At 38.2% G+C, this 27789-nt stretch overlaps 1 pseudogene; it reads left to right on the top strand.

Moving 5' to 3' along the window:
• Positions 1–395: 395 nt before the first annotated feature.
• LOC132494710 (synaptotagmin-like protein 3) lies at positions 396–24924 on the top strand (annotated as a pseudogene).
• Positions 24925–27789: the final 2865 nt, after the last annotated feature.

Genomic DNA, 27789 nt, shown 5'->3' with positions numbered 1-27789 from the left:
TACAAAGGAGATGCACTCTGAGGGGCCAATAACAAGGGAGAGTCAGAGATCCATGTTTATTGATCTGGATCCCAACACGGAAGTGAAATCTGCTTATAAATGTGAAATGACTTCTTTAGAGCCTGGGGACTTTGAGGTTATGTGATGACAGAATGTCAGGTTTGATTTTTTGTGGCAGAGCCATCTATCATTTTCTGCTGTGGTTATTTATCCATTGCTGTATAACAAACTACCCCAAAACTCAGTGGCTTAAAACAACTTTTTTATTACATCTCACAGTTACGTAGGTTAGATATTTGGGCCAGACTTGGCTGTATGATTCATCTGCTTTTGTGACATTGGTGGGGTCATTGTGTATACTCAGCCAGTAGTTGGGTTTGTTTTGAAGGTCCAACATGGCTTCACTCACATATAGTGCCTTGGAAAGAATGAATGGAAGCATGGCTCCAGTTGAGACTGGCGACCAGAGTGCCTACATTTGGCATCTCCAACATGGTGATCTCAGGGAAGTTGAACTTACATGGCAGCTGGCTTCCTCCCAGAGTAAGCATTTGAAAGACCTAAGTGGAAGCTGCAAGTCTTATGACCTATCCTTGGAAGTCTCAGAATATCACTTTCTCCACATTGAAATTGGTCAAATACACCAATAAAGCCAGGTCAGATTCAAGGAGACAGAGAAATGAAACTCCACCTATCAATGGGAGAAGTAGCAAAGAATTTATAGCTGTATTTAATTAATCACACATCCCTAACTCCAATTAGATAACTTGCAAATAATTTCAATTGATTCAAGAGCCTAAAGACTTCTGTGCATCATCACCATCATGCCTGTAAACGCCATTCACAGTGCAAATCTCATCAGCAGTGTATGAACAGCATTATCTTCTTTGAAGACATACCTGGCTCTCCCATGGCACAAAGTAATACTTTGCTGTTGAAGCCTAGGTGGTACTTTAAAGTCAACCGAGGTCAAGATCTTTAATAATAGTAATTCTGACTGAATCAAAAGGAAAAAAGAGAATCATTTCCAGAGAGATCTATTTGGATGAGGTTTAGAAAAGAGATAGGCAGGAAGTTCTGAAGCAGCTGTGTAGCTACAACTAGGAGCAGACTTGTCATCCTTTGGACATGATCTACCAAAAAGACACCTACATATAGTATACATACATATGAGATTTTATGGTATTGATCACAGTGCTCACACCAGTAAGCATGTGAAAGGTTTTAGAGAAATGAGTGTACATGTATGTGTGCCTACTTTTGTACCCTTTAGCCAAGCAAGGGTACTGGAGTATCATGATTAAAATCTGGATTTCTTGGGCTTAAAGTATGTCTTCACTGCTAACTGGCTGTATACCTTTGGGCAAGCTGTCTAAACTCCTTGTGCTTCAGTTTCCACATTACTAAAGAGGGGGCTGTAATAGTACCTAGTTTATAGAATTGTAGTTCAGGTAACTAAGATAATCCATGTAGACTGCTATAGAAAATTACCTGGTACACTTAATAAAAGTACATTTATTAAGCAAAAGTTTAATAAATGTTAGTTTTCATAATTATTTTTTAAGAATGAACAGCTGATTTCTGGGGTCAGCTTAACCTTTTGTGGATAGAAGCGTCATTAAATCCATAATGCGCTTGTTAGTACAATTCAAGGGATGATCTCACTCATTTACAACAGTCAACTCACAATAGGATCTGACCAAATCAGAATGAAGTTTGAAATGTTTTGTCATGTTTGTGCTCTCAAGCACAGAGGTACCTAAATATCAATGAAAAGACAGATATCTGGCTGTTCAGGGATGAGAAGGAAATACTTCTCTTAATGGATAATAAAGAGAGAAAGTCTCTAAGGTGCAGAAAATGACAATTATATAAAGACACATCCAGGAAGTTAGTTCCTAACTAATGTTTCCCAAAATGCAGGAACTAAGCTGAAGTTAATGGATGTATTTGATCTACCACTAAAAGCAGTGTTATTTCAAAGCTACTTAACTAAAAATAAAATGATATTAAAAAAAATTAACTGTTGGAAAAATAGCCTCAAAAATTTAACTCACTAGCTACAATCAAGAAAAAGCTTAACAACAATTGGTGGGTCCTTAGCTTTTAAGAATACATAATTAAGTTTTATTACCTTATAAGTGATTTGGATTAATTATGTCCATAATAGGCTGATGCTCATTCTCCACTTTAAAGGAGGAGATGGCAGTTTCATAGAATCCAGTCATTTATTGCAATCCTCAGCATTTCGTTTCCTGCCAAGGCAAATCTGCTACAAAACCCCAGTTCCTCTTAGGAATTACTGAAAAGTGACAGGTGTTGATTTGCTGGTATCTTTCTCAACAGATCCAAATGAGCTAAACAAAATGACTTTTCTACCCATTTAGGCAGAAAAATAAATGGGGGCACCAGCTAATGAGTGGGGATGTAGAGTTAGCTGGACTCGAAGCATCCCAAGCTGTTGGCAGCTGGAATCAAAAGAGGAATCCTGCAGACAGTTGTTCATGTTTATTGCTGAATGTGAAATTAGAAAGATGCTTCATCTTCCCCACAGGTGCAAGAACATACAGTTATTAATTACAGCAAAACCTATTTATTGACAACCCCAAGCATACAAAATCCCACACTCAGCAAATGGCTTCCAAAGTTCATCCAAAAAGCACTTTAGAATCAATACAAAAGCACTGCAGAGTTGACACATCTGTGTATAGTAAAATTCTGTATCCTGAAAGCATGGCATAGACTGTCTCTTATTATTTATATAGTTGAACATCATCAATGCTTTCTTTGTTCTTGTAGAAAACCTATAGACAAAAAAAATCCCTAATTTCCCATTGTTTTGATTGGTAGGATTACAGAATATTAGAAAGATTGAACTGATTTTGCTCTTTTTTTTAGAGGTTTTAAAAACAATTTTATCCCTTCATTGAGCCATGGGACTGATTTACTCATTTGCTCATTTACTAACTTAATAAAGGTCTATTGAATACCTATTATGTGGTAAGTACTATTATTAGTGCTATGGAGAACATACGTAAACAGGTAAGGATTTAAACTCTTATAGAATCTATATTATGAAACAACTAGAACATACTATAAGAGAGTATTTGATCAAATGCTGAATTGTAACCAATGGACTTGACTGTAACCAATGGACCTGACTGTAACCAATGGACCAGAGCCACCTTAATTCTGAGAAGGGTAAACACTTGAGAAATTTACAGAGGAGGACATCCTGAGCGAGGCTGCCTACAGACACTGAATGGACACACATACTTTGTACAGTTCTCTTTTTTATTTTTAACTTGTCTCATTCCAAATAGAATTTGAGACAACTTACAGAAATGCATGCAGGACATGATCAAATAAATTAAAAAATAAAACAAAATAAAATAAAATAGAGATGGAAAAAAACGACACTATGCAGTGATTCTAGGGTTGAGCTCAGGACTCCAAATATGCACCATAAATTTCAGTCTGGCTTTTGGAGATGGGTCTCAGATTTGGTCCTGTGTTTCTTGGCAGCAAGGGATAGAAACAAGATAAGGTACAAGAGATATATGATCCCAGATCAGAGCACACAAGTTGCTAGTTGCTCCTGTATATAAATATGTAAGATAAATAACTCTTATAAATCCTTTAGGGGAATACTGTAAGGTATAGTGGATTAAATCCTCAAACTTGTATATGATATAAACGTTAGATTTTATGGCTGCTTGTAGGTCATTACTCTCAATGTAGGTCATTAGTCTGATAATCTAGCTTTATTTATTCAGTTAGGAAATACTTAAAATACTGAGCATTTGCTATGTGCTGGACTCTGCACTCTGAGATGGATAAGGTCTCAGAGATGATGTACTGTTTGAAAATAGCCGATAAAACAAACAAATCACTAAACTCATTTCAAATAGTGGTAAGTGTCATGAAAATGATACAACAGGAATATGTGATGGAGAATAACTGGGAGGATGAGGAAGCCTCTCTGAAGAACAATAATTGAAGCACATTTGAATGATGGGAAGGAAACAGTCATGACAAGATTAGGAAGAAAGTTATTAGAGAACAACAATTTTTAGGTTTCAGAGAAGGAAACAGTTCTGGTGAGTTGGAGAGATAACAAGGAAGCTGGTGTGGCTGGACTATAGTGAATGGGTGGAGATGGGATTAGAAGGCATAGTAACCTGTGGTAAGACATGTGGGTTTTATTCTAAGACAGTGGGAAACAGGTTATAGGATTTGGAATGTCTAGAAAAATGGGTAATTGACATCCTCTTTGAGTTTTATTTCCTGTCAAACATTAAAAAATATTGAACATCGAATGATTTGACCATATCTTCTCTGGCAAACCCTGGAAATCAGAAATTCCCTTAAGGTCAGGACTACAACTCACTTCTACTTGTTATCTGAATTTGGGTAGAATATTTGACAAGCCATATGATCTCAAAGCATTTTTTACTGTCAAGTCTATTTCAACAAATGAATAAAGGGGCATTCAAGTTCCTCAAATTCTATGACAGATAACTATATAACATGGTCATAACCATTTTATTCTGAAAAAAAGAAAAGCCAAAGCAGGTGTTCCCAGTTGTTTACAGTAGCCATAAAAATATCAATAAGGCAACAATAGAATACTTAATATTAATCAAAGACAATTTCTGGTATATCTCCAAGATAAACTCGTTAGAAATATATACCCCTAGGTAACTAAATGAATTGACCAATGATATAAACTTCTTAACTATAAGCCAGTTAAACTTTGCTAGTCTGCCAATTGATTTTAAAGCTTTCAAGTAGGTGTTATTAAGCCATACTTTCTGTCAGTAATTAGGTGACAGAATCAGTTTTCCACTGAGTCCACTCTTAGTTGATGACAATAAAGCACATGATCAGTATATACAGATACTTCCTCTCCCAGACTTCTGGTCTTTTCTTGGGGTAGTGAGAAGACGGATCTTTCTCACCAGTCAAGTCAGCCAGTGTAGACAGTTTGCTTTCTATAACCTGGGCCCTTGAGTCTTCTTGATAGAGAGGGTTGCCTTGGAAATTAGAGTTTGATAATTATTCTCAAGCTGTTGACAGCCTCATCAAGCCAGTTGAGAGGAAGATCAGGCTGGGCAATAATAGAATTTTAGCTTATATCCCAGGAGCAATGGGAAAATGTTGATTTAAACAAAATACTGTGATCAATTTACTTTTAGGATAAGTAGTTTGTGCACATGGTACATATGATGAAAAAGTATGTCATCCGGCCACAACCATCCCCCAGGATAGTCATTAATCTTCTCCAGAGCAGGGTAGACAAAAGCAATAACAGATCTGCAGAAGAAAGCAGACAATGACTACTTGACCCTTTTATGCTTTTAATTATTGTAACTTTGAAATATGATTTCGTAAAAGACTTGTCTCTTCTTGTTATACTTCAACTATTATAATCTCCCAGCTAATTCTTAATGTTAGTTTTTCTATATAAAGTTTACCATATCTTGTTCTAAAAATTGCTTTAGTAACTTTGTTTTTGAAGTATAACATATATAGAGAGAAGTGCACATATCATACATATACAGATTGACAACTTTTCACAAAGTGAACATACGCATGTAATCGTCACCCAAACCAAGAGACAAAATATAACCAGTCCCCAGATGTCACTTCCAGTCTACCTCCTCACAAGGGTAACCATTACCCTGCTACTAAAACCATAGATTCATTATGCCTGCTTTTGACTTTACAGAATTGTACACATATATTCTTTTGTGTCTGGCTTCTTTGGCTAAAAATATGGTAATAATACTCATCCACATTGTTTTGTGTAGCTGTAGGTTGTTCATTCTCATTGTTAAATCATAGTCTGTGGTGTGAATATACTATTTCTTTTTTATCCATTCTACTATTAATGGGTGTTTGGATTGTTATTGAAATAGTTGTTTTATTGGCTATTCTGAATTATACTGCTGTGAACATCCTTGTCCATATCTTTTGGTGGATATGAGTTATGTTGGGCATTTATCTGAAAGGAGAACTGCTGAGTCAAAGAGTGTTCATACATTGTCAGTTCCTGTAGATACTGCCAAGCAATTTTTCAAAGCTGTTGAAACTGTTACACTCCCGCCAACAGTAAATGTTTTATTCACTCCACACCCTCATCAACACTTGTATGTTTTTAAATTTATTTATTTATTTTGTATTTTAGCTCTCCTGGTAGACGTGTGGTGATGTTGTAATATGGTTTAAATTTGTGTTTCAGTGATGATGAATGAAGCTGAACAGCTCTTCATGTTTGGTCATTAGGACACCATTTATTGTAACTGCTTGTTCAAATCTTTTATCTATTCTCTATTGGGTCATCTTCTTTGTCTTACTGATTTACAGGAGCACTTTATATATTCTAGATTTGAGACTTTGGGTGACTATAGTTGAATGTATGTGTTTGTGTTGTATTACAAATTTCTCCCATTCTGTGGTTTGCTTTTTTCAGAATTTAATGAAATATTTTGATAAATCTTAGGTTCAAACTATTAAATTTAACAGTTTTACTTTTTTTAAACATCTTTATTTATTTTTGATCAGACATTTTGTACACCATTTCAGAATTCTTTTTTCTAACTAAATGTCATGATGTGTTTGCTTTAAATTTAGGAACTTTATATTTCTCTCTTTCACGTTTACATTTACAATCCATCTAAAATTTATTTTTGCATAGAGTATGAAGTAGGAGGTAGGGTTTATTGTTTTCCCAGCCTTGCTCTTTGAAAAAACTGTCTTTTCTCCAGTGTACTGCTTGTCTTTTTTTATTTAATGAGGTCATCTTAAATTTATAAATTAATTCATTAAGCTTTGACATCCAAGAATAGGGATTGCTTTTCCATTTATCCTAGGCTTCTTTGGGTCTTGAAGTAACACTTTAAGGTTTTCTATATAAGGATTTTTTACTTTTCTTAAAATTGCTCCTAGTTATGTTATTTTTTTTTTCATGATCACCTCCATAAAGAACATGTTCTCTTCCATTACATCCTCTAATGGACTTTTATTTGTATATATTGAGGCTATTATTTTCACATATTGATTTTGTATCCAGCCATCTTAACTGAAGTTTTTCATTATTTATAGTTATTTTTAGTTGCTTGAGTTTTCTAAGTTTTCATCTGCAAATAATTATTTTTCCTCTTTCTGTTCACTTTTCACTTTTTTTCACTCCTCTTTCTTCTAGTTATTTCTCCAAAAGAATTATAAATAATAATCGTGATAGCTGATGTATTTGTGTTTCTGATCTTAAGGAGATGCTTCTAGGCTTTTTCCATTAAGCATAATCATGTTAAGAAAAATATCAGTTACCTCTTATTGTATTTAGACTTTTTATATCAATATTAATAAATGAAATTATACTGTGGTGTTCATTTCTGTTTTATCTTAGTCTGGTTTAATATCTCTGATATACTAAGAACTTAAAAATTAAAGGCATGATATCAATCCAGTGTGAAGTTGTCCAGCACTGGCACTTTCTTGTGGAGGAGGGGTTGACTTTTGAACATCATTTAATCCAAAATAATTGTTCTATTTAGGTTTTCTATCTCTTTTTGGGTTATTCTTGGAACTTTATATTTTTCTAGAAAAGTTATTCATTTAACTTAGGCTTAGAATAAATTTGTTTAGAGTTAAGCAATATACCTCCATGTTTTAAAATTTATATGTGGTTGGATCCCCATTACTATTCTTTTGTGTATTTGTGCTTTCCCCCATCTTTTGTTTCTTCATTAGATTAACTAATAGTTAATGTGTTGTATCATTTTTTCTTCCTCCAATTCACAATTAACCTACCCAGATTTATTCATAGTTTTAAATGTTCCTTTTTTCCTATCATTGATTTCTTCTATTCCCTTGACTAATTATTTCCTCCAATTTTCTTAGGTTATTTTGTTATATTTTGTTTGTAACATCATTTACTGATTGATCTATTAATTTATTTTTATTCTTTCTCTATAATTAATATGTCTCCAATGCTAAGAATACTACTTTAAGCCACCATTTTATCTGAATCCCATAGGTTCTTATTGCAATTGTGTTAACTTTAGTTATTTCCTAACAAATCTGCAATTTGAGTCCTGATTTTTAAATCAAATAATTCTCTAATAAAAAAGCCCTACATTTCCAAGTATTTGGATTTTAACTGTTTTTGAGTTTTGTTATTAATTCCTAGACTTATTACATCTTGAAAAAAATCACATTGTTTGCTATATTTGTACTTTTTAAATTTTAATGGACGGTTTTTTGTGTCTTTACATATGGTGAATATAATTGAATTTCCAAGAGTATATACAAACAAGGTGTGTATAGTGCCTGATTTTTTTAATATTTTTCACTTGATATATCATGGCTAGAGATAGGCAAATTTATTTTTGTGTATTTCACTTATTTTCCTTATAGATTTTATGCTTTGAATTTTAATACTCTATTTAGTACAAAAATATTCAGGGTGGGATGATCTTTATTGCATATTGTATATCATATTTTGTATATGGCATATTGTATTGATATGGCATATTATCATTAAAAATGCCCTACCTTATTTTATTACTTTTGTCTTTGTATTCAGCTTGGTTAGTTATTATGATTATGCCCAAATTTTGATTTTCTTACTTTTATTTATTTACTGATTTTAAACTTGCATGTGCCAGGTAAGTGTTTGTAATTTTGTTTTCAGTCTTCAAAGTCACATTTATTTAAATGCACATGCATTTATTTTATGTAGCCAACAGTTAGGTTTGGTTTTTATGTGTCCACTCCTGTTTTTGTTGTTGTTGTTTTGGGTTTTTTTGTTTTTTGTTTTTTTTGATAAGTCAACCTTTTCTTTCAGAACACTTTTAGAGTTACAGAAAAATAGCAAAGGTTGTACAGGAATTTGACATATAACTTATACTCAGTTTCCCCTATTATTATCATCTTATACTAGTATGTTATATTTCATTAATGAACCAATAGTGACATATTATTATCAACTAAAGTCCATACTTTATTCAATTCCTTAGTTTTTACCTTATATTCTTTTCCTGTTCCAGGATCCTGTTGACCTAAAACAAATAAACTGCCAGCTATTCCTCCTGCAAAGAAGGGTTTATTTGGAATCAGCAGAGAATTGTAATACAGGGTCTGCAACCACGGCAAGCCACACACAAGTCCAAGCACAACAAAGGAAGAACTCTTTTATGAAGAAGAAAAGGAAATTTACAGGGCTATCAGCTGAGTGTTGCCCGGAAAGAAAAGGAGTATTTCTTCCTGTTGTTGGACTCTGCTGTCACAGAGCTTGAGCGTTCCCCCTTCTGGTCTCTCAGCTCTGTTTAATTGAGGCTTCTGTTTATTTTTTACAGTCCCATCCAGGATACCATGTTACATTTACTTTGTCTCCTTAGGTTTTTCTTGGCTGTGAGATTTTCTGACTTCCCTTGTTTTTGATGACCTTGACAGTTTTGAGGAGCACTGGTCAAATACTGAAAGTTCTTCAGTTGGGATTTATCTGAAATCTTCCTCATGGTTAGAGTGAAGTTATGTGTTTTGGGGAAAAGATACTACAGAGGTGAAGTGTCATTTTCATTACATCATATGGTGGGTACGTACTATCAGTATTAGGTATGACTGTTGATGTTAATATTGGTTCCCCGACTGAGGTAAGGCTTGTCAGTCTTCTCCGTTGTAAAATTACTCTTTATTTCCCCCATTCTATGCTGTACTTTTTGGAAGAAAGTCACTATGTGCAGCCCATATTTAAGGAGTGGGGAGTTATACCCCATTGCTTTGAGAGCAGAATATTTATATAAACTATTTGATATTCTTCTGCAATAAGTTGTCTCTTCTCCAGAATTTATGAATGTAGTTAATCACTTATTTACATAAATATGGGTTCAAGTCTTTTCATGGTTTCACACTGTTATGGGTTAAGTTGTGTCTCCTGAAAATCTATATGTTGAAGTCTTAACCTCTAGTACCTCAGAATGTGACTCTAATTGGAGATAGGGCCTTTAAAGAGGTGGTTAACTTAAAATAAGGCATTTGGCATAGGCTCTAATCCAATCTGACTGATATTCTTATAAGAAGAGGAAATTTGGAGAAACAGAGAGGTACCAGGGATGTGAGGACATAGCAATAAAGTGGCCATCTGCCATCCAGGGAGAGAGGCCTTAGGAGAAACCAGACCTCCTGCCTCCTTGATCTTGGACTTCTAGCCTCCAGAACTGGGAGAAAATAAACTTCTGTTGTTTAAGCCACCTAGTCTGTGGTATTTTTTTATGTGATCTAAGCAACCTAATACAGATACTTCATTTCATTTATTGCTGAATATCCATTTTATGGGCATACCACAGCTTGTTTATTCATTGGCCTATTGAAAGACATCTTGGTTGCTTCGAGTCTTTAGTGATTATAAACATTTGGTGCTATAAACATTCACATGCAGGTTTTTCTGTGGATATAGAATTTTAAATCAGTTGTGCTTCCTCTGCTTCATCCCTGATAGTTTTCCTTGTTCTTAAATCTGCTTTGTTTGAAATTAATATACTGCTTCAGCTTCTTAAAAAGTTTGTATTATCATGAGCTATCTTTATTTTTAACCTAAGTCTTTATATTTAAAGTGGGTTTCTTGCAGACAACATATATTTCAGTTTTGTTTTAATAGCCACTCTGAAAATCTCTGTCATTTAATTGGTATATTTAGATCATTTATATTTAAAATGATTACTTTACTAGCTTTGTCTTTTAACCTTTATACTTGTTTTATAAGTGATTGATCTACTACCTTTATTATATATTTACCTTTCCAGTGAGGCTTTTTCTTTCTTATGTTTTCTTATTATTAATTAGTGCCTTTTCTTTTTAGCTTAGAGAAATCTTTTAAACTTTTCTTGTAAGGATGGTTTATTGGTGATGAACTCTTTTAGCTTTTGCTTATCTGGAAACCTCATAATCTCTTTCAATTCTGAATGACAACCTTGCTGGGTAGAGAATTCTTCGTTGGAAATTTTTTCCCTCCAGCACCTTAGATATATCATGTTACACTTTCTGATCTGTAAAGTTTCTGCTGAAAAATCTGGTGATTGTCTTATGGGGTTTCTCTTGTACATAATAGTTGGGTTTTTTTTTTTTTTTGCTGCTTTTATAATTCTCTCTTTACCCCTAACTTTTACCATTTTAATTATAATGTGTCTTGTTGTGTTTCTCTTTGGGTTCATCTTTTGGAACTCTTTGGGCTTTCTGAGCCTGGATGTCTGTTTCCTTCTCCAGATTAGGGAAGTTTTCAGCCATTATTTCCTCAAATAATTTTTCTGTCCCTTTCTCTCTCTCGTCCTTCTGGGAAGCTAATAATATGAATGTTATTCTGCTTGATATTGTCCCAGAGTTCCCGTACAGTATCTTCACTTTTTAAAATTCTTTTTACATTTTGCAGCTCTGTCTGGGTGATTTTCATTGCTCTGTCTTCTAGCTTGCTGATTTGTTCTTTTACTTCATCCAGTCTGCTGTTGAATTCCTAAAGTGTACTTTTCACTTCAGTTATAACTTCTGTTCTATATTTTATTATATTTTCTATCTCTATGTTGAAGCTCACTGTGCTCATCCATTCTTCACCTGAGTTCAGTGAACAACTTTATGACCATTACTTTGAACTCTTTATCAAGTAGGTTGCTTATCTCCATTTCATTAAGATCTTTTTCTGGGGGGTTGTCTTGTTCTTTAGTTTAGTTTGGGATTTGTCTGTCTCCTCATTTTTCCTAACTCTCTATTTATATGTATAGGTGAAACAGGCTACCTCTCTCAGTCTTGAAGGAGTGTCCTTATGTAGGATATTATCTGTGGGGCCTAGAAGTGAAGTCTCTCTTGCCCACCAGAGTCAGGCACTAAAGAGGTGTCCCTTGTATGGGCTGTGTGTACCTTCCAGCTATAGCCGGGCTGCAGCTTCTGTGTAGGGTGGGTGAGGTACAGAGTGCTTGCCTGGCCTAGTTGTGGTGTGGCTGCTACATGGGGTGAATACGGGTTTGGGGCACTTGCCCAGCTGCGTTGTGGTATGGGGTGGGCAGAGCACATGCACTGGTGCTAGCCGGTTAGAGAGATGGCACCAAAAATGGCACTTGCCAGTTCTGTCATGAGCTAGTTAGGATGAGATTACAAAAATGGCACCCACCAGTGCTTCCATCCCTGGCGAAAGTCCCAGCAGTTTCCTGTTTCTCCAGCAGCAGCTTTAAATCTCTAAGTAGATTTCCTTTTCTTATGTTCTAGGCATTTTCAAACTGTTGCTTTTGTGCTGGATATCAGTGCAAATGAGACAGTTCATGAGCCCTTTAAGAGAGGAGTCTCCATTCCCTACAATGCTATGGTTCTCCTGGAATTAATCCACATTGATTTTCAAAACTGGATATTTTGGGTGCTTGTCTTCTGGTGCTAGATTCAAGGGTCAGGGTGCCTGATGTGGGGATCAATTCCTTCACTCCTTGAGATAAAGCTATATATTTTTGGTGTATCTCTTGATTGTAGGTCACTGCTCCTGGGGTATCGTCCGTGGGGAGACTATATCTCTGTTTCTCCTACCTGTCTCCATGTGTCTCTTATCCTTTGTTGTAGACACACTGTTCATCTAGTTTTCAGGTCCTTTACAGAGGAAAATCATTCCATATGTAGCTGTATATTTGTTGTGTCCATGGGAGCAGCTGAGTTCAAACCCAAAATATTTTATTTTATCTACATTTGTCTCTTTTCTGAGTTCATGATCTAATGACCTATATCATTTTACTTCTCAGAATGAACAGTAAGAAGTTAGTATATATTTCTATCTTTTTAGCCCCTTCTCTCAATGAAATGATTTCCATGGATTATATCATTTTTCTTAGGTTATCTATTGTTTACCTCCTTTAAATAAACTTATACTACTTATATAATTTTCTGTTTCAATAATATATTTTATATTCTATATATGAAATTTGAGGGAATCAGTCTTACACACTTTTATCTCCTTCTTTTCCCAATTATCATTTCTATCATTTCCAGTTCTAAAAATTCTTCTCCCCAAACTTCTTCTCTATAACTCCTACTGTGTTTAAGCCAGCTTGTTTTCTTTTCATTACTTCTCTGATGGATTTCATTTTTTTTTTTAACGCTTATTTTAATCAGGACCTACCCCATGTCTGGGGATGTGGTCAATTTTTTTTTTTTTTTTTAGTTTCTGCTTTATAACAAAGTGAATCAATCATACATATACATCTGTTCCCACATCCCTTCCCTCATGCATCTCCCTCCCTCCCACCCTCCCCATCCCACCCCTCCAGGCGGTCACAAAGCACTGAGCTGATTTCCCTGTGCTCTGTGGCTGCTTCCCACTATCTATCTACCTTACGTTTCATAGTGTATATATGTCCATGCCTCTCTTTCGCTTTGTCACAGCTTACCCTTCCCCCTCCCAATATCCTCAGGTCCATTCTCAAGTAGGTCTGTGTCTTTATTCCCGTTTTACCCCTAGGTTCTTCATGACATTTTTTTTTAATTCCATATATATGTGTTAGCATTTGTTAGTATTTGTCTTTCTCTTTCTGACTTACTTCACTCTGTATGACAGACTCTAGGTCTATCCACCTCATTACAAATAGCTCAGTTTCGTTTCTTTTAATGGCTGAGTAATATTCCATTGTATATATGCGCCACATCTTCTTTATCCATTCATCTGATGATAGACACTTAGGTGGTTTCCAGCTCTGGGCTATTGTGAATAGAGCTGCAATGAACATTTTGGTACATGTCTCTTTTTGAATTATGGTTTTCTCAGGGTATATGCCTAGTAGTGGGATTGCTGGGTCATATGGTAGTTCTATTTGTAGCTTTTTCAGGAACCTCCATACTGTTCTCCATAGTGGCTGTACCAATTCACATTCCCACAAGCAGTGCAAGAGTGTTCCCTTTTCTCCACACCCTCTCCAGCATTTATTGTTTCTAGATTTTTTGATGATGGCCATTCTGACTAGTGTGAGATGATATCTCATTGTAGTTTTGATTTGCATTTCTCTAATGATTAATGATGTTCAGCATTCTTTCATGTGTTTGTTGGTAGTCTGTATATCTTCTTTGGAGAAATGCCTATTTAAGTCTTCTGCCCATTTTTGGATTGGGTTGTTTGTTTTTTTGTTATTGAGCTGAATGAGTTGTTTATAAATTTTGGAGATTAATCCTTTGTCAGTTGCTTCATTTGCAAATATTTTCTCCCATTCTGAGGGTTCTCTTTTGGTCTTGTTTATGGTTTCCTTTGCTGTGCAAAAGCTTTGAAGTTTCATTAGGTCCCATTTGTTTATCTTTGTTTTTATTTCCATTTCTCTAGGAGGTGGGTCCAAAAGGATCTTGCTGTGATTTATGTCATAGAGTGTTCTGCCTATGTTTTCCTCTAAGAGTTTGATAGTTTCTGGCCTTACATTTAAGTCTTTAATCCATTTTGAGCTTATTTTTGTGTATGGTGTTAGGGAATGATCTAATCTCATACTTTTACATGTCTCTGTCCAGTTTTCCCAGCACCACTTATGGAAGAGACTGTCCTTTCTCCACTGTACATTCCTGCCTCCTTTATCAAAGATAAGTTGACCATATGTGCGTGGGTTTATCTCTGGGCTTTCTATCCTGTTCCATTGATCTATCTTTCTGTTTTTGTGCCAGTACCACGCTGTCTTGATTACTGGAGCTTTGTAGTAAAGTCTGAAGTCAGGGAGCCTGATTCCTCCAGCTCCGTTTTTCGTTCTCAAGATTGCTTTGGCTATTCGGGGTCTTTTGTTTTTCCAAACAAATTGTGAAATTTTTTGTTCTAGTTCTGTGAAAAATGCCAGTGGTAGTTTGATAGGGATTGCATTGAATCTGTAGATTGCTTTGGCTTGTAGAATCATTTTCACAATATTGATTCTTCCAATCCATGAGCATGGTATATCTCTCCATCTATTTGTATCATCTTTAATTTCTTTCATCAGTGTCTTATAATTTTCTGCATACAGGTCTTTTGTCTCCTTAGGTAGGTTTATTCCTAGATATTTTATTCTTTTTCTTGTGATGGTAAATGGGAGTGTTTTCTTGATTTCATTTTCAGATTTTTCATCATTAGTGTACAGTAATGCCAGAGATTTCTGTGCATTAATTTTGTATCCTGCTACTTTACCAAATTCATTGATTAGCTCTAGTAGTTTTCTGGTAGCATCTTTAGGATTCTCTATGTATAGTATCATGTCATCTGCAAACAGTGACAGCTTTACTTCTTCTATTCCAATTTGGATTCCTTTTATTTCCTTTCTCTGATTGCTGTGGGTAAAACTTCCAAAACTAGGTTGAATAAGAGTGGTGAGAGTGGGCAGCCTTGTCTTGTTCCTGATCTTAGTGGAAATGGTTTCCGTTTTTCACCATTGAGGACAATGTTGGCTGTGGGTTTGTCATATATGGCCTTTATTATGTTGAGGAAAGTTCCCTCTATGCCTACTTTCTGCAGGGTTTTTATCATAAATGGGTGTTGAATTTTGTCGAAAGCTTTCTCTGCCTCTATTGAGATGATCATATGGTTTTTCTCCTTCAATTTGTTAATATGGTGTATCACATTGATTGATTTGCATATATTGAAGAATCCTTGCATTCCTGGAATAAACCCCACTTGATCATGGTGTATGATCCTTTTAATGTACTGTTGGATTCTGTTTGCTAGTATTTTGTTGAGGATTTTTGCAGGTATGTTCATCAGTGATATTGGCCTGTAGTTTTCTTTCTTTGTGACATCCTTGCCTGGTTTTGGTATCAAGGTGATCGTGGCCTCGTAGAATGAGTTTGGGAGTGTTCCTTCCTCTGATATTGTTTGGAAGAGTTTGAGAAGGATGGATGTTAGCTCTTCTTTAAATGTTTGATAGAATTCGCCTGTGAAGCCATCTGGTCCTGGGCTTTTGTTTGTTGGAAGATTTTTAATCACAGTTTCAATTTCAGTGCTTGTGATTGGTCTATTCATATTTTCTATTTCTTCCTGATTCAGTCTTGGCAGGTTGTGCATTTCTAAGAATTTGTCCATTTCTTCCAGGTTGTCCATTTTATTGGCATAGAGTTTCTTGTAGTAATCTCTCATGATCTTTTGTATTTCTGCAGTGTCAGTTGTTACTTCTCCTTTTCATTTCTACTTCTATTGATTTGAGTCTTCTCCCTTCTTTACTTGATGAGTCTGGCTAATGGTTTGTCAATTTTGTTTATCTTCTCAAAGAACCAGCTTTTAGTTTGGTTGATCTTTGCTATCGTTTCCTTCATTTCTTTTTCATGTATTTCTGATCTGATCTTTATGATTTCTTTCCTTCTGCTAACTTTGGGGTTTTTTTGTTCTTCTTTCTCTAATTGCTTTAGGTGCAGGGTCAGGTTGTTTACTCGAGATGTTTCCTGTTTCTTAAGGTGGGATTGTATTGCCATAAACTTCCCCCTTAGAACTGCTTTTGCTGCGTCCCATAGGTTTTGGGTTGTCGTGTCTCCATTGTCATTTGTTTCTAGGTATTTTTTAATTTCCTCTTTGATTTTTTCAGTGGTCACTTTGTTATTGAGTAGTGTATTGTTTAGCCTCCATGTGTTTATATTTTTTACAGATCTTTTCCTGTAATTGATGTCTTGTCTCATAGCATTGTGGTCGGAAAAGATACTTGATACAATTTCAATTTTCTTAAATTTCCCAAGGCTTGATTTGTGACCCAAGATATGATCTATCCTGGAGAATGTTCCATGAGCACTTGAGAAAAATGTGTATTCTGTTGTTTTTGGATGGAATGTCCTATAAATATCAACTAAGTCCATCTTGTTTAATGTATCATTTAAAGCTTGTGTTTCCTTATTTATTTTCATTTTGGATGATCTGTCCATTGGTGAAAGTGGGGTGTTAAAGTCCCCTACTATGATTGTGTTACTGTCGATTTCCCCTTTTATGGCTGTTAGTATTTGCCTTATGTATTGAGGTGCTCCTATGTTGGGTGCATAAATATTTACAATTGTTATATCTTCTTCTTGGATCGATCCCTTGATCATTATGTAGTGTCCTTCTTTGTTTCTTCTAATAGTCTTTATTTTAAAGTCTATTTTGTCTGATATAAGAATTGCTACTCCAGCTTTCTTTTGATTTCCATTTGCATGGAATATCTTTTTCCATCCCCTTATTTTCAATCTGTATGTGTCTCTAGGTCTGAAGTGGGTCTCTTGTAGACAGCATATATATGGGTCTTGTTTTTGTATCCATTCAACCACTCTGTCTTTTGTGGGAGTATTTAGTCCATTTACGTTTAAGGTAATTATTGATATGTATGTTCCTATTCCCATTTCCTTAATTGCTTTGGGTTCGTTATTGTAGGTATATTCCTTCTGTTGTGTTTCTTGCCTAGAGAAGTTCCTTTAGCATTTGTTGTAAAGCTGGTTTGGTGGTGCTGAACCCTCTCAGCTTTTGCTTGTCTGTAAAGGTTTTAATTTCTCCATCAAATCTGCTGGGTAGAGTAATCTTGGTTGCAGGTTTCTCTCCTTCATCACTTTAATTATGTCCTGCCACTCCCTTCTGGCTTGTAGAGTTTCTGCTGAGAGATCAGCTGTTAACCTGATGGGGATTCCCTTGTGTGTTATTTGTTGGTTTTCCCTTGCTGCTTTTAATATGATTTCTTTGTGTTTAATTTTTGACAGTTTGATTAATATGTGTCTTGGCATATTTCTCCTTGGATTTATCATGTATGGGACTCTCTGTGCCTCCTGGACTTGATTAACTATTTCCTTTCCCATATTAGGGAAGTTTTCAACTATAATCTCTTCAAATATTTTCTCAGTCCCTTTCTTTTTCTCTTCTTCTTCTGGGACCCCTATAATTCGAATGTTGGTGCATTTAATGTTGTCCCAGAGGTCTCTGAGACTGTCCTCAGTTCTTTTCATTCTTTTTTCTTTATTTTGCTCTGCATCAGTTATTTCCACTATTTTATCTTCCACCTCACTTATCCGTTCTTCTGCCTCAGTTATTCTGCTATTGATCCCATCTAGAGTATTTTTCATTTCATTTATTGTGTTTTTAATCGATGCTTGATTCTTCTTTAGTTCTTCTAGGTCCTTGTTAACTGTTTCTTGCATTTTGTCTATTCTATTTCCAAGATTATGGATCTTGGAAATAGAATCTTGGATCAGCTTTACTTTCATTATTCTGAATTCTTTTTCAGGTAGACTGCCTATTACCTCTTCATTTGTTAGGTCTGGTAGGTTTTTATCTTGCTCCTTCACCTGCTGTGTGTTTTTCTGTCTTCTCATTTTGCTTCTGTTACTGTGTTTGGGGACTCCTTTTTGCAGGCTGCAGATTCGTAGTTCCCGTTGTTTTTGGTGTCTGTCCCCAGTGGCTAAGGTTGTTTCAGTCGGTTGTGTAGGCTTCCTGGTGGGGGGGACTAATGCCTGTGTTCTGGTGGTTGAGGCTCGATCTTGTCTTTCTGGTGGACAGGTCCACGTCTGGTGGTGTGTTTTGGGGTGCCTATGGCCTTATTATGTTTTTAGGTAGCCTCTCTGCTAATGGGTGGGGTTGTGCTCCTGCCTTGCTAGTTGCTTGGCATAGGGTGACCAGCACTGTAGCTTGCTGGTTGTTGAGTGAAGCTGGGTGCTCGTGTTGAGATGGAGATCTCTGGGAGATTTTCGCTGCTTGATATTATGTGGAGCTGGGAGGTCTGTTGTGGACCCATGTCCTGAATTTGGCTCTCCCACTTCAGAGGCACAGCACTGACTCCTGGCTGCAGCACCAAGAGCCTTTCATCCACATGGCTCAGAATAACAGGGAGAAAAAGTAGAAAGAAAGAATTAGTAGAAGAAAGAAAGAGAGAGGGAAAGAAAGGAAGGAATGAAGGAAGAAAGAAAGAAAGGAGGGAGGGAGGGAGGAATGAAAGCAAAAGGAAGAGTGAATGGAAGAAGGGAGGGAGGGAGGGAGCAAGGAAAGAAAGAAAGAAAGACAGGAGGGAGGAAGGAAGGAAAGAAAAAGAAAGTGGAAAGAAGAAGGGTGGGAGGGAGGGTGGGAGGAAAGAAAAAGAAAGAAGGAAAGGAGGAGCAGAGTGAGGGAGGGAGGAAGGGAAGGTAGGAAAAAAAGAAATAGCAGGTAAAGTAAAATAGAATAAAGTATGAAATATAGTAGCATTATTAAAATTAAAAAGTAATTATTGAAAAAAAAATGGACAGATAGAACCCTGGGACATATGGTGGAAGCAAAGCTATACAGAGAGAATCTTACACAGAAGATTACACATACACATTCACAAAAAGAGAGCAGGGGGAAAAATCAAAAATCTTGCTCTCCAAGTCCACCTCCTCAATTTGCGATAATTCGTTGTAAAAAGAGGAAAATGGCGAGAAGTCTGAAATCTTGCTCTCTAAGTCCACCTCCTTAATTTGGGATAATTCATTGTAAAAAGAGGAAAAGGGGGGAAAGTCTTAAATCTTGTCCTCAAAGTCCACTTCCTTAATTTGGGATGATTCGCTGTCCATTTATGCACTCCACAGACGCAGGGCACATCAAATGGACCGTGGAGCTTTAATCCGCTGCCTCCGAGGCTGCACAGAGAGATTTCCCTGTCTCTGCTCTCACAGCTCCCGGGTCTCAGCCTTGGACCTGGCCCCGCCTCCGCGCATAGGTCGCGGAGGGCGTCTGTTCTTCGCTCAGACAGGACGGGTTTAAAGGAGCAGCTGATTCGGGGGCTCTGGCTCACTCAGGCAGAGGGGAGGGAGGGGCGCGCAGTGTGGGGCGGGCCTGCGGCGGCAGAGGCCGGCATGACGTTGCACCAGCACGAGGCGCTCCGTGCGCTTTCCCGGGAAAGCCGTCCCCGGGTCCCGGGACCCCGGCAGTGGCGGGGTGCACAGGCCCCCTGGAAGGCGGGGTGGACAGTGACCCGCGCTCGCATACAGGCCCCGCGGCAGCAGCGGCAGCAGCAGCCCCAGCGTCCCACGCCCGTCTCTGAGGTCCGCGCCTTTAGCCGCGGCTTGCGCCTGTCTCCGGCGCTTCCCCAAGCAGCCCTCTTAATGCCCTCTCCTCGTGCACCAGGAAACAAAAGGGAAAAAAGTCTCTTGCCTCTTCGGTAGCTCCAGACCCTTTCCCCGGACTCAGTCCGGGCTAGCCGTGGTGCACTAACCCCTTCAGTCTCTCTTCCAGCCCCAGTCCTCTCCCTGCGCTCTGACTGAAAGCCGATACCCGAGCCTCAGCTCCCAGCCCCGCCCGCCCCGCCGGCCGAGCAGACAAGCCTCTCGGGCTGGTGTGTGACTGAGGGCACCGATCCTCTGTGCCGGAATCTCTCCGCTTTGCCCTCCACACCCCTATTGCTGTGCTCTCCTCCGCTACTCCGAAGCTTTCCCCCTCCGCCACCTGCAGTCTCCGCCCGCAAAGGGGCTTGTAGTGTGTGGAAACCTTTCCTCCTTCACGGCTTCCTCCCACTGGTGCAGGTCCTGTCCCTATCCTATTGTCTCTGTTTATTCTTTTTTTCTTTTGCCCTACCCAGGTATGTGGGGAGTTTCTTGCCTTTTGGGGGGTCTGAGGTCTTCTGTCAGCGTTCAGTAGGTGTTCTGTAGGAGTTGTTCCACGTGTAGATGAATTTCTGATGTATCTGTGGGGAGGAAGGTGATCTCCGCGTCTTACTCTTCCGCCATCTTCCTCCGGGGTCTCTCTGGATTTCATTTTTTATGATTCTTTTTACTTCTTTCCTGAGCTCTGAAAGATTATGTTTCATCTCTCTCTGTTGTTTCACTATGTTTTTTCCTGAGTTTTTGTAATTCTTCTTTGAGCTCTTTGATTAATTTACTTGGTTATATTGAATTCATGGCAATATGCTTGGCCTACGTTTTTATCTGCTTGGTGGCAATATTTTTTCTAGTTATTGTTTTTGGTCTGCCTTTTGCTTTTTCTGTTCCTTTCTTCTTAAAAAGTATTTTTAAATGATTTTGTCTGTGCTGTATCCTTTTTAAATTATTATAATTCATTTTTTATCACATTTGAGTCAGCTATTTGCACTGAGCCTATGTGGGAATGTTTGTGGGCAACAGTATAAGTGGCAGAGATTAATTTGTATATGAGTTGTTTAGGCTTTATTTGCCCTCCTGTTCCCATATAATCTATTGTCTTTTCAGTTGCCCAAAATGACTGGAATTAAGACTCTCCTTAGACTCACCTGCAGAATATTTTCTGTAAAGATGGCATGTCTGTGTCATCTCATTCTGTAGTACCAAATCTAATCTTGGGAAAGTCCAGTTCCCAGTCCATTTGTTTTGTTCCTATTGTTCTAAATAATGTACATCAGTCAGTATCTCAGCAGGCTGGTTAGAGGAGAATGAACTATCAAAGGGAACTGAGATGGCCAGTCACAGCAAAGTAGAAGGAAACCCTGGAGGATCTGTGGTCACAGAACTCAAGGAAGAAAGTATTTTAAAAAGGAGAGAGAGGCCAATTATGTGAAATGCTCTTAGGAAGTCCTGTAAAATCAAGAATTAAAACTTTCTTTGAGTCACAAAGATTATTTGCATTATTAAAATATGTTTTCATTGGTGGTATAATAGAAGCCATACTGGAATGTGTGAAGAGTCAATAGAGAGTAGAGATACTAAAGACAGAGAGCTCTTTACAAGAGGGGAGAACAGAGACAGAAGAATAGGTTAGGAGAATGTAGGGTCCAAGGACACTTTATCTTTCTTAATTTTTAAGGGAATGATTAAAGCATGTTTAAACATTAAAGGGTAGGGTCTAAGAGAGATAGCAGAGAGGCCAGGGGAGATAGCCTCTAGCCGTGGAGTTATAAGAAGGTGGCAGGTAAGGCCCTTTTTAGGAGGAGGGATATTTCCTCTATTTTCAAAGTAGAAAAAGAGGTGAATCCAGGTGTCTATGTGAGTAGGTCTGTGTATTTGGTGACGAGTGTTGTGAAAACTTCCTTATTATGTTTCTAATTTATCAGCAAAATCAGAGAGAGTGTCATCCATTGAAATTCCAGAGGATAGGGAAGGATCAAAATTTAAGGAGAAAGCAGAAGACTTCAAATTATCATTGTGGAGAGTAGGAAAGCTAGTCAGGCAGTCCTAAGGGCCTTGCTGGGTTGGGAAACCATACATGTGCCCCACTGTGTTATTTTTCTCCAGCAATTTGGAACCATCTGAAAAAGAAAGATTAAAGGTAATGACCCTGGCATCTCAAGCCTGGCCGAAAGAGTTTCTGTGTGTCTCTCTCCAACGTACTTTAATACTAGACCACAGAGAAGCTAGTTTGACCTCTGTAGAACAAACTCCCTTTGTTGCTTAACTGAGGAAAGTCATGTGGTAGATTCGCCATGTAAAGTATTTCTATTCTTTTAAATAAAATCTCCCCCTGGAACAGTGATTGGTAAAGCCAACAGGTGGATTCTGAAGTAAGAAATCAAAATCTGCCTTTCATTGATTTTTCAGTCATTTGCCTCAATTCTCTACTTCAAGTTCGATTTGGAGTGCTTTTTACATACTAACATTGTGCCTAGCTGCATGATAGTCACGATAGATAAAGAAACATGAAGCATAGACTGTTCTTCAAGGAATTCATGATGTTCTGAGAGTTTAGTTTTAAGAGACTATTTTCTTTTCTTTTTTTTAAGAGACTATTTTCTTAATATTCACATCAAAACTTAAAATGTCTTAACTCTTCAAATATTAAATTTATATGTATAACTCTAAATCTAAATTATTTCTAGAGCAATACGTTTTAAAATATACTGTTTCTGTAATACATTTGACTCAGAAATTTCTGGCTTTGCTAGTATTCTGGTAACATTTCTCCTTTAAAAGAGTAACAAACTACCTTTATAGAGTTGAAGACATTATTATATGGATATACATTTTTAAATTAGAGACTAAGTTCAGATTTTCCCAAATTCTATTTTTTTATCTATATCAGAATTTGAACTGCTTAATTTTCCCTTACTTCTCATACAATGCTGAGGAATGTCACAAATTTTAAAAATAATTTAAAATAATGTTCTTATAAGGTAATGGATTGTAAGCCACACCTGAGTGTGTTGAAGAGTGAGCAGGAAATGGTGGAAGAAAAGATAGCAGACAATGATTTCCAGGGGGAAGAAAGTTAACTCCTTTATTGAATCTTAAGTACTGGTGTGCATGAAAATTTTTACTGTGTCTATCTAAGCCCAAAATACAGAAAGTGAAATGAAACCTGTCACTTTTGAATGCTTTAGGTCACCTATTCAGAATTACTCAAAAAGAGAGATACTATAAATCTTTTTGTGCAAGAATTGCTTTTGTAAAAAGGGCATGTGGGTAGCTTTCATTTAAGACTAAAATATTTTGACAGATCAAAACTTCACCTAGAACCACTGTGAGTGATTTAAATACATACATTGAGATATAAAATGACACTAATCACATATTTCAGCTGTCAAAATCCCTGGCAGAGTAGATTAGTGAAAAAAAGAAGTTATCAAAGAGCAAGAGAAAAAAATCTAAAAGGGAAAAAAAGATGGTTATAAATGCAACAGATTTCCTCTGAACATTCAAATGTTTTCACCAAACAAGTCAAGAAAGGATAATTTAAAATCTCTACAAGAGGATTTAGAAAGTCAAAATAGATGTGAAAAAGATCATACAGGTGACAGCTAAAAGAGTGGGGAGAACTCCCTAATAATTTTTATCTAAGATCTTTTAATCTCGTTGAATTTGAATGAGATTCTAACTTGGAGATGTTAAGAAATCTAAGATCAGACTGGTTTCTCCTATTGATATTCAGCTGGAAGTGTAAGTCATATATAATTTAAATAAAGAATAATAAATCCATTTGAAAGGGCTAGATCAAACTCATAGCGATATGTATTATTCTCCCAGAACTTTACAGACTCCAAAGGCAAGAAGAAGACCCCAGAACTCATGCAGCTCATTTTCCTGTTCTAAGAGAGCTCCAGAAAGACAACTTTGTTTCTTCTTACTAATTTTGCAGAGAGGCAGTTGGTATACTGCTCGTCCAAATTCCCCCATTAAATTTTGGTTCAATGATTTATTCTCCATCGTCTTCAACATCTTATTTATTCAACAATTAGCAAAAATCTAGCATAGGCATAAAGGCCTGTAAGAATCTTGCCTATGGGGAGGAAAAGAAGAAAAAGTGAAATCCGTATGTAAAGACCTAGCTGCTGCCTGACACATCCTCCCAGGGAAAACGCAAGACTGGAGTCCAAAAGAACACTGTGGAGCCGACCTTTCAGGAGACCTTGAAGTACCAGGTGGACCTTACCCAGCTGGCGACCCGGCAGCTGCGGGTGTCTGTGTGGCACCTGGGCACGCTCGTCCGGAGGGTGCTTCTTGAAGAAGTGATCATCCCTCTGGCCACGTGGGACTTTGAGGACCACACCACCCAGTCTGCCCATTGGTATCCGCTCCAGGCCAAGGCAGTGAAAGACGAAGACAGCGTTCCCACGAATAACGGAGAACTTGTAGTCCGGGCCAAACTGGTCCTCCCTGCAGGGCCCAGGAGGCTCAAGAAGGGACGGGAGATCAGCCATCACATAACGGTCAGCTTTGTTTGGTAGTGCTGGGAGCCACGAATTTACCTGTGCGCTCAGATGGTACCTTAAACTCATTTGTTAAGGGCTGTCTCACTTTGCCAGACCAGCAGAGGTCGAGACTGAAGTCCTCCGTCCTGAAGAAGCAAGCCTGTCCTCAGTAGAAGCACTCCTTCATTTTCAAAGGGGTCACCCCTTCTCAGCTGAGGCAATCCACCCTAGAATTAACCGTCTGGGAACAGGTCACCTTTGGTGTGAACGACCGCTTGCTGGGAGGCGCCAGGCTTGGTTCCAAGGAAGAGCCAACGGGTGGCGCAGACTCGTGCTCACAAAGCTCCAATAGCAGAAAGTGCTTTCCAGCCCCAACCTGTGGACAGACATGACCCTCACCCTGCACTGACCAGAGGCTCCGGGCGCAGCAGGGTTTCAGGTGCCGGGGCGTGATGGTCGGCTGCGGGGCTGGGCGTGCGGGCACGTGGGTGGAGGCTTGCGAAGGGCCCTGGGGAGTGTGAGCTTTCCCCGTCTACAACTGTCCTGCCGCTGAGACGCTCTTTCACATTCCTCTGTGTGTATTTAGACGGAACCATTATCGATGTTACATTAGTTAGGTCTCAGGTTGGTTATCTGTGCTGTGAGAGATGTGGAAAATGACCCAATTTCAATAAACGTTCAACAGTTTAAAAAAAAAAAAAGTCAGATACTGTAGTAATCCCTGAAGTAAAAAAGGTAAATAAGAGGAGCTCTTTCCTTGGGAAACTAACTGCTAAGTGGAATGAACTGGGTGCCCTGGAGGTATGGGGAAGGGACTATAAACCAGATGGAGGGGTCTAAGCAGTGTATTTGAACTTAGTCTTGAAGGTGCAGTATAAATTAGCTAGGAGAAAGAGTGAAAGTGGAACATTTCTGGAAGAGAAAAGAACACATGCAAAGATAAGAGGGTGTGAAGAGTGTGATGGATTCCAGAAGTTCCATACACAGTGGGTAAAGGCTACTGCAGGTAGGAGGTGAGGCTAGAGTAACACTTTCCAAAATATCTTTTGAGGAATATTAATGCTGCTAGAAGCCCTGAAAAAAAAATTCTTTCCAGACTTAGCAGATAGAATCTGATGGGAGTTCCCAATAAAAATCGTGGGTTCCCGAGGCTGTAGGAAGGTTTGGTTGGGAGGGCAGGCAAGGGAGGGGGCACTGGAGGCAGAAAGCTTGGAGCAGTATTGGAATAAAAGTCCAGGAAAGGAAGAAAAAACACAGAGGAGCTTACATCTGGAGCAGTGGCTCAGGAACACGAGGCTGAGGGTGACGTCCGGAGCTTCAGTTTCTATCACTACTAGATGGAGGCACCACGGAGATATTATCCAAGAGTATATGATGCTTCAAGTCTGTGCTCCAGTCAGGCTTTGTCCACTGAGACTTTCTTGCAAAATATTCTGTTTTGTCTCCTCCTCAAGTGATGTGGTCACCTACCCACATGGCTGGCTTCCTTTATACCTTCTTTCTGAATTGGATGTCTAGAGGTAGGTCACAAACTATAGAAAGTTTCCTCAAGGACAGGTTGGAGTTTCAAGGACTCTTGTTTGGCTCTGTCAGCTCTTTACTCACCTAATTTCTCTAGCACACCCTGTTCATAATCCAGTTCTTTATTCTCCTGCCAGCCCCTTGAGAATCCTGTAATTCTCAGGCTCACTTCAATTCAGGATGAGTGATGACAACTTTGCTTCCCCCCCCCTTTTTTTTTTTTGTGTGTGTGTGTGTGTGGCACGCGGGCCTCTCACTGCTGTGGCCTCTCCCGTTGCGGAGCGCAGGCTCCGGATGCGCAGGCTCAGCTGCCATGGCTCAGGGCCCAGCCGCTCCACGGCATGTGGGATCTTCCCGGACTGGGGCACGAACTCGTGTCCCCGGCACCGGCAGGCGAACTCTCAACCACTGCACCACCAGGGAAGCCCTGCTTTCCCTTTTGACAATTCTTTGAAACTACAGTTTCATGCTGTGGTCATATCCTTGATGGCATCTAGATATAGTCTTTTAGGTTAAATGCCTCTGGTAGGATGACCAGTTTGTCCTTGTTTGTCTGTGGCTGAGGGGTTTCTGGGATGCAGGACTTTCTTTGCTAAAACCAGGAAAATCCTGGGCAAATGAGGAGAGTTGGTCAGGCTAAGTCACTCTGTCTGTCTTAGTCACCACTGTCTTCCAGCGTAGTACCTGCCACATGATAGACCTTAAGTATTTCAAATAGATACTAGCTTAATTAATTGAACACTTAGATTTACCAGATATTTGTATGCATTATATCATTTTATCTTTTTTAAAATAGATCTTTATCAGAGTATAATTGCTTCACAATACTGTGTTATAATTGCTACACAATACTGGTATAATACAATACCAATGTGAATCAGCCATATGCATACATATGTCCCCATATCCCCTCACTCTTGAGTCTCCCTCCCATCCTCCCTATCCCACCCCTCTACATGGTCACAAAGCACCGAGCTGATCTCCCTGTGCTATGCTAGTGCTTCCCACTAGCTATGTATTTTACATTCGGTAGTAGATTCGGTAGATGCTATCATAAACAAGACAAAAAGACAACCCTCAGAATGGGAGAAACTATTTGCAAATGAAATAACAGACAAAGGATTAATCTCCAAAATATCATTTTAACTTGATGGAGGAGAATTCTCTATTTATTTTACATATGAGAAACTTGAAACTCAGGAGGTTATCATCTGCCCAAGGCAACAGAGTTAGTAGGTGGCAGAGTTATGTTTTGAACCCATATCTGTGTGATTTTTAAACTTGTGTTATTTCCAAAATGCAGAGGCGCCTGTGTAACAGCCCACCATCCACCTGCTTAAGGTTTTGCGTTAGTGCTGAGCTTTGGGAGCTGTCAGAAACAGGCTCCCAGGGAGTGAGAAATGTTAATGGAGTGCAGCACTTTGTAAACTCCCAGTAATAGCTACTACCCTTTTCTCTCCAGGTCCCTTTTCCCCAGGGCAGCTTGTTATCTACAAGAAACATGAATTCGTGAAAAAGAGAAAATTCCAAACTATCAGCATGAGTTAGAAGTCAGACATTTGTAGTTACCTTTATCTTTGTGCACATATCATTAAACAAATTGCTTTAATAACACTAAGCCTTCGTGTACTCTTTGAATAACAGCTTTTATAACTGAAGTTAAGATGCTGTAAGGATAAAAGGAAATATTTCTTCTCTGTGTTTACTTACAGGTATCTTCACCATGGAATTTGAATCTTATGTATTTTCTACT

The sequence above is a fragment of the Mesoplodon densirostris genome, chromosome 8 (genome assembly GCF_025265405.1).
Source record: "Mesoplodon densirostris isolate mMesDen1 chromosome 8, mMesDen1 primary haplotype, whole genome shotgun sequence".
Taxonomy (NCBI): Eukaryota; Metazoa; Chordata; class Mammalia; order Artiodactyla; family Ziphiidae; genus Mesoplodon; species Mesoplodon densirostris.
Note: the sequence above shows the minus strand (reverse complement) of the source record. Positions and strands in the feature narration are given on the sequence as shown.